Genomic DNA, 8389 nt, shown 5'->3' with positions numbered 1-8389 from the left:
ATTGCCAGCTCAGATATAAGCAAGTCCCACAGAGGAGGGAAGGACACCTCAGGCAAATTGGAATGGGAACACCCATCCCAGAAGGGGGCTGTTGGCTGTGGGTTTTCTAAGTGAAAAAATGTTTGCAGAAACAGAGAATGAAAGAATAGTAACAAGAAAAAGGGTGCTCTGGTAGCACAGTGGATTACAAATTGGGCTTCTAATTTAAGGTCAGCAGTTCAAAATTTCCAAGTGCTCCATGAGAGAAAGAAGAGACTTTCTGGTCCCATAAAGATGCTTAGTCTCAGAATCCCACAGGGACACCTCTACTCTGTTCTGCAGGGTTGCTAGGAGAATCAGTTTGTTGGTGAGAATGAATAGTGACAAGAACAGGGTACTGCACCCCCTGGTGAACATACTGATTAGTGCATCATAGCTCACCGGAGTTGTGGTGTCTGGTGGTGGACAGGTTGACCACACCATGTATTTCTTTGGTGTGTTTAAGAGACATTGAAAGTTGAAACCTCCAGATTGACACCTATCAGATCCTAAATAAGACAGGAGGAAGGGAAGGGATAGGAGGTATCACACACACACACACACACACACACACACACACACACACGAAATAGTAAGAGAATTCCAACAGCTCAGTTCACCTAAGAGTTTTATTGCAAAAGTATTACAGGCAAAACCATCAAATACAAGGGCCATCTGAGAAAGTTAACACTTTCAAAATTCCAATGCCCAAACCAAAAAAATAATAATAATCTTAAGATACACAAAGAGGGAGCAGCACGCAGGTCTGAGCCCGGAGAGGACGTCAGAGAGAAGTAAAAGATCGAAGTCTGGTTGGTACCGTCTCCCGCTCCCACTCCGGCCCCTATTTCCGGTGCAGCCTCGGATCTCCTCCGGCCCTCGGCCCACCAGGTTGCATCCTCCCGCCGTGTCCCTGCCCTGCGCCTGCATCTGCTCCGGGAAGCCCCATCGTCCGAGCCTCCAGGCATGGCTGGTCCCTTCTCCCACCTGCTGTCTGCCCGCCTAGGGCTCAAGTTCGTGGCTTTGGCCGTAGCTGGATCTCTAGCCACCGGGTTTCTGCTTCGCCCGAACCTGTGCGAGCCACCAGTGAACGATGGAGGCTCTGTGCTCTGAGCACCGAGTACCCAAGACTGTCGAAAGCACAACTGCATGGCCGGTCACCTGACCCCAGCAGTCTGTCTGTGCCCGCCTCTGCGACAAGACCACACCCACTGGCTGGACGCTAGATCAGTGGCGTGGACAACCCTGGCCACCCCTCCAACAAGACTGTGGGCATGGTGGCTGGAGATGAGGAGACCTATGAGATATTTGCTGAGCTGTTTGACCCTGTAATCGAAGAACGACACAATGGATCTGACCCCCGGACAATGAAGCACCCTACAGACCTGCATGCCAGCAAGATTCGTTCTGGCAACTCTGATGAGAGTTACGTCTTGTCCTCGAGAGTCACAACGGGCCGGGGCATCCGAGGACTTCGCCTGCCTCCAGCCTGCACTCGGGCCGAGCGGCGAGAAGTGGAACGTGCAGTGGTCGACGCACTGAGTGGCCTGAAGGGAGATGTGACTGAACGTTACTATCGGCTCAGTGAGATGACAGAGGCTGAGCGGCAGCAGCGCACGCATGACCACTTTCTGTTTGATAAGCCCGTATTCCCCTTGCTGGCCGCAGCAGGAATGGCTCGAGACTGGCCAGATGCGCGTGAACTCTGGCACAACAATGAGAAGAGCTTTTTGATCTGGGTGAATGAAGAGGATCATACGCCGGTCCTCTCCATGGAGAAGGGGGGCAACATGAAGAGAGTGTTTGAGAGATTCTGTCGAGGCCTCAAGGAGGTGGAGCGGCTGATCCAGGAGCATGGCTGGGAGTTAATGGGAAACGAGCTTTTGGGGTACATCTTGACTTGTCCCTCCAACCTGGGCACCGGACTTCGGGCTGGAGTGCACATCAAGCTGCCCTTGCTAGGCAAAGACAACCGCTTCCCAAAGATCCTGGTGAACCCAAGACCCCAAAAGCCGGGTACTGGAGGAGTGGACAGAGCTGCCACAGGCAGCATCTTTGACTTCTCAAACTTGGATCGACTGGGAAAGTCAGAGGTGGAGCTAGTGCAACTGGTCATTGATGGAGTAAACTATTTGATGGACTGTGAGAGACGTCTGGAAAGAGGCCAGGATAGCCACGCCCCTCCACCTCTCACGCACAGCAAGCTTGAACTCCTCCTTGCTAACAGATCACTCAAGATCCCTGGGACTTCTGGACATTATAATGGTGGCCAATCCTATTTATCCCAGACTTGCTTCTATCCAAGTAAAGACTTCTTACTACAAAAAAAGAAAAAGATACACAAAGAACAGGGAAACAATATGCATCCAAAAATGATTAAGGAAGTAAAAGCACATCTAGGGATAACCAAATAATGAAGAGGGTGGGAAAATATAGTGCAGCAATGCCAAACATAATCAAAGAGTTAAATGAAAGCAGACAAATGTTTAAAAGAAATAAGACAAACAGTGCAAGAACAAAATGGGAATCTAAATAAAGAGACAATAACTGAAATGTGAAACACTTCAGTGGGAAGTATTTAAAAATGGGAAAGACCACTGCACTTAACCAAGCAGAAGAAAATAATCAGAGAATTAGTGGATGTGATAGTTAAAATTACAGATGCTGAAGAGCAACAAGAACAGAAGCTAAGATGGCTAGGTACAATTTGCTGGAATTATGGGACAACAAAAAGAAACAGACCAAGGGACAGATCACCAATTTCCAATATGTCATTTCAGGTTGATGCTCAAGAAAATTAAAACGGGTCCACAAGAGCTAAAATACTACCTGAATATATCCCACATGAGTATATCCCACTTGAATTTTGACATTTCAAGGACAGATTTGACACATTGAACACTAACATCAGAAGACCTGAAAAGATGTGGGATGACATAAAAAACATACATTTAAAAAAAGCAAATGTTTTGTAGACCACTGGACCTCCCCTTACAGAAGGGTCTCCAGGAGGAGATGAGCCAGTCAGGCTGCCATGTAGCAACGATGAAACATACAACTTTCCTCTAGTTCCTAAATGCTTCCCCTCCCTCTCCCCACCCCCACTATCATGATCCCAATTCTACCTTGCAAATCTGGCTAGACCAGAGGATTGACACTGGTATAGAGAGGAACTGAAACACAGGGAATCTAGGGCGGATGATCCCTTCAGGACCAGTGGTGTGAGTGGCGATACTGGGAGGGTGGGTTGGAAAGGGGGAACCGATTATAAGGATCTACATATAACCTCCTCCTTGGGGAACGAACAACACAAAAGCGGGTGAAATGAGATGTCGGACAGTGCAAGACATGACAAAATAAAAATTTATAAATAATCAAAGGTTCATGAAGGAGGGGGGAGTGGGGAAGGAGGGGGAAAATGAGGAGCTGATGCTAGGGGCTTAGGTGGAGAGCACATATTTTGAGAATGATAAGGGCAATGAACACACAAATGTGCTTTACACAATTGATGTATGTATGGATTGTGATAAGAGTTGTATGAGCCCCTAATAAAATGATTTTTTTTAAAGATGGAAAAGAAATTAAAAATAAAAGTAAATGTTGGAAGAAACTCTAAAATTTTCTCTTGTTCCTAGAGTAGCTAAGCCAAATGGAAGAAATGAGGACATCAAAGTATCTGAACAGAAAAATTCAAAGGGCACGTTGAGAAGAAAAAAAAAAATCATAATGAAATACACAAAGACCTAGAGTTTAAAACCCAAAAAAAGGAAAAACGTGCTCAGCATATCTTAAACTGAAAGAACTCAACAAAAAACTCAAACCTCAAGTTGCAATATTGAAAGATTCTTTGGCCAAAATATTTAATTCTGTGGGAAGCATCAAAAGAAGAGGGAAAGAATTAACAGAGTCACTGCACCAAAAAGAACTAGTCAGACTTCAATCATTTCCAGAGATAGCAAGAACCAATGGTACTGAAAGTAGTCCAAGCTGCACTGAAAGCATTAGCCAAAACAAGAGCCCAGGAATTGATGAAATAACAACTGCAGTGGTACTGATGGGAAAGTCAAGTCAGGAACGGGGATAGGGAGCAGATACATCTGGGGGAACACAGTGCATGAGTGTTGGTAGAAAATGGGGAGGGGGGTGGAACTGACCTCCAAGTGGGGTGAAATTGACTAAATATACTTGTAAGGACCCTAAGGGGGGGTATCCCTGGGAATATGCACCGAATAAACTACATGGGCATGAGTTCTGGGCACATCCTGGGGCTCTGGCCAAGTGCCATAGAACACTGGAGCACTGAACCTTAGATCCTGAAGGCACACAACACACTTCAAAGCTGTAGCAGAGAGATCCAATCTGGGAACTCCATTAGGTGAACTGAACCCCACAGACACTTGCAAAATGAGGACTTAACACTGAAAATTTGTGGTGTTTGAACAAGCAGAACACAGCTATACCAAGATTATTGAACTATAGGTTGCCAGACAATCATTGACTTACAACATCAATGCCCTATATTCTATATTAAGATATATATTATTCTGGCAAACCTGTGACTGATATTCTCAGTGAATATTATTGTAAATTTTCCCTGACACTAACTCCCATTGTTGGTGTAAATAGCATTCAGCCATGAAGGGATTTATTCTGTACAAATGAATAAGTCAGGTATTTCAATATGAAGTTAGCTTACATAGGCCCACTATTCCTTATTGACAGGGTTTTTAAACTCTGTCATTGCTAATCAATGACAATATCCAGGGAGATGATCAATAAGACTCTACCATGAATTAACAAGGAAGTCTCCAAAGGGAGCCAAAGGTAGACTGAAAATTCATAGCTCCTGGAATGGGTTGGGGGTTGCATTAAGTCCTAGGTCCAATTTAAGGACAAATCGGTCTTATATCATGGCCCTACTCAATACTCACCGTCAGGAATGGAACATGGAAGATATGGTTGCTATAGCAAAGTGTGGTGAAGAAATTAGATGGTGCCCAACTAGCCAATAAAATAGCATCTAAGGTAGTGGTTCTCAACCTTGCTAATGCCCCGACGCTTTAATAAAGTTTCTCATGTTGTGGTGACCCCTAACCATAAAATTATTTACATTGCTACTTCATAACTGTAATTTTGCTACTGTTATGAATTGGGTGACCCCTGTGAAGGGGTCAATCAACCGCCAAAGGGGTCACAACCCACAGGTTGAGAACCGCTGCTGTAGGTCTTAAAGGCTTATTTCCAAAAAACAGCCATGTAAGTGAGATGTCAACTAAAAGTACAAGGAAGAAGCACACCAATATCAGTGACCACAGGATTGTAAATCATATAATCCAAAGTTGCAGGAAGGAATGGTATTCAAAGCCTAAACTGTGAGATTCCAATTTGCAGAGGATTATGGATGGCCGTGGGAGCCCGAGATACTTTTGTGAGATCTACATAGGAAATAAACCTCTGGGGCGTTCCCTCTGTCCATCAGAGAGGGATGGGAGGAAATTGGTTAGCAGAGTGCATTGGAGAGATGACTATAGGAGATCAAAATGATAAACCTGACTCAAATTGTGAAAATCTTGTCAGTTGATCCCCCTCTGGTGCACATTGGACTTGATCTGCTTTTCAAACTTTTCTGGGTTTTTTCACATTGGGGTTTCTCTCAGAGGTTTTTCGTTTTTTCCTTCAGATATATTTTATCATTGGGGTAACCCTCTTTGATTTTTGTTATACAGTAGAACCCTGGACCTCAACCTTAATCTGTTTTAGAAAGAGCATCAAGATGGGATGCAGTCGAGTTCCAAATCAATTTTTCCCATAAAAAATAAATGAAAACGGATTAATTCATTCCCAAGCACCAAGTTTTTACTCTAACCTTGCCTTTTGATACAAAACATTACACAGAAATTTCATAGTAAATAAGTTCAGAGTTATATACTATAATTTAAATAAGAAACACATTTTAAAAGTTTTTAACAACTACAGTATGGCTCGTACCTTGAGACTGAGGAGGATCTGGATCTGTGGAGAGGAGGTATGGAGAGAGAGTCATTTTTTTGAACAGGAATCTCCTTCCATAAATCATCTGGTCGCTGCTTTTCAGGAGTTGTTTCCCCCCTTCTTTACCTTTTTTCACTAGAACCTGGCTGGCTTTCTCTAAAAAAAAAATTGTTTTTAAATCTTTCTAATGTGGTCTGCTGTTGGTTTTTCCTTAACTGTTTTTTAAAAGGGTTTACTAAATTATCGTCAAAAATATCGATAACACAGTTAACCAATTCCTTATCATAATAATTCTTTTTTAAAAACTGTCTTAGGACCCATGTTTCTTTAATCTTTAAAAAGTACAAAAACTAAGAAAATTATAGCAAAACACTGGGAAGACAGCCGCAAAAAGGTTTAAACAGCAAGTACTAACAATGCTAACTAACGCCGAGTGACCGAAACACGAACTGCTTTTGCTTGCAAAAATCATGTGTGTTGGCTCGGATTTCAATGTTTTGTTCAAGCTCTGATGCAAAATTTTCTCTACCTTTTGCATCGAAATCCAATTATGTCAAGTACTGATACTGTCAAGTACTGGGGTTCTACTGTATGTTTTTCTGTATTAAGGAATTTGTGCTGAATAATTGTCATTGATTTGTCCTTCATGCTTTTAATGACAAATGTCCAAAAAGCAGAGATAGGAGGAGTCAAGATGGCATCCAAGTAGAATCTCCCGCCCAGCACTCCTGTTGCTACACCAGAAAATTAAGAGGTTAGGAGGCCAATACTGGGAGACTGGGTGCTAAAAATAGGTTCAGTGTATTAAAGTTTGGTTCAGACCCCCCCTTTGTAATTTTCACCCATGAAGGGAGTCAAGGCCTCACTGAAATGTTCCAAGTTCACTGTGTGTGCCAGTAGGCTCCAGTAATCCATTGCCAGGTCCAGAAGGATGGCTTGATGCACCTCTTCCTGCACCCAAGAACTGAGTCCTGCAGCAAGCAGTAATTTCCCCAGGCTTCTGTCTAAAAGTGGTCATAACCCCAGGCTCACACAGATCCTCTGAGAACTAGTCACAAGATCTCACATGGGAGTTCCCCAGTCTGCTGTCTTCACTTATCCTGCAGTCTAGGTCTTTGCAGTTCCCCTCCCCAGCCAGGAACAGAGTGATTACATTAGGCACATCCTTTCCCCCTCTCCCCACCTCCATGTCTGCCAACATGGGTAAAGTTAGATACCAGGGCACCCCACAAGCCCATTATAAAAAAGTAAAACATCTTTTTAAAAAAACTCTTTCAGTTCCAGGCTCTGTTACTTTGTGTATCTTTGAATGTAAGTCACCAGAACTCTGTCAATTAGCATAGTATTAACCTAACAAGACAGACATGACTCTAATCCCCAGTGCGCAGTATGGGATTTTAACATAACAAAGCAGGAAAAGCCAACAGATTCTGATAGTCACAGCCCAAGACAAAAACTGGCTCTACCAGTATTATGCTCCACAGAGTCTTTAAATGCTGCAAATTGTGACCAGACAGTCTAGACCAGGCTTGTACCCACGCTGCAGGCCCACCCCAACCCAGCCCAGTGGCGTACCTACAGTCACCTGCCTCAGCTTAGACTCTGAGGCATCCCCCTCCCCCTGGCCACCAGCCACTGAGTCTCCATAGCAACCCATCTATATAACAGTCAGACTCACCACCATAGTAGGCTAGACTTCAAAAGCAACCCATCACGCAGAGAAAGAGCTCAGGACCCCTTGGTCTCCTAGGAATATGGGGACCAGTTCCTCAAAAATGACACACAAACAGCAACATACCTCAACACTCTCAACAAGGAAACAAGAAAAACAAAATGCAAAAACAAAGAGGTTGTAAAACTAAAGACACTTGTAGAAGAATCAGACGTTGATCTGCCACAAAAACAAATCTTCAAATGCTGCTTGGAGTAATACAGAATACATGGGAAGCAATGCAGAATAAGGATGCAATGATACAGGAGATGAAATCCATGATGGAGGGTTAATGAAGTCCACGATAGAGGAGATAAAGTCCACACAACAAAGGGAAGTACAAGAACAGAAACACAACCCAAGATCATGGATCTCACCAACAGACTAGAAGAGGTGGAGAATTGTACCAGCGATCTCGAGGACAATCAGGCAGACTTCAACAAACAGGAAAGACAGTCAAACAGGATAAACAAAGAGGTAGAAGAAAACCTGAGAACAATGACAGATGTTATGAAGTGGAACAATATTCAAATAATTGGTCGACCAGAACAAGACACAACAAAGAACAAGACACAGGGGATTCCTGGAAGCAAACTTCCGCACCTTAATGAATGAGAATCAGACATTCAAACAAGAAGCAGAGAGGACACAAATTAGACTAACCTCCAG

The 8389-nt window shown here is 43.7% G+C and overlaps 1 pseudogene; it reads left to right on the top strand.

The window, feature by feature from the left end:
* The first annotated feature begins 887 nt into the window (after positions 1 to 887).
* Positions 888 to 2432, top strand: LOC101638955 (annotated as a pseudogene).
* The last annotated feature ends 5957 nt before the right edge of the window (positions 2433 to 8389 follow it).

Source organism: Echinops telfairi, unplaced genomic scaffold (genome assembly GCF_000313985.2).
Source record: "Echinops telfairi isolate 266 unplaced genomic scaffold, ASM31398v2 ScPeMD7_1;HRSCAF=3_0, whole genome shotgun sequence".
Lineage (NCBI taxonomy): Eukaryota > Metazoa > Chordata > Mammalia > Afrosoricida > Tenrecidae > Echinops > Echinops telfairi.
This window is presented reverse-complemented; position numbering and strand designations above follow the sequence as displayed.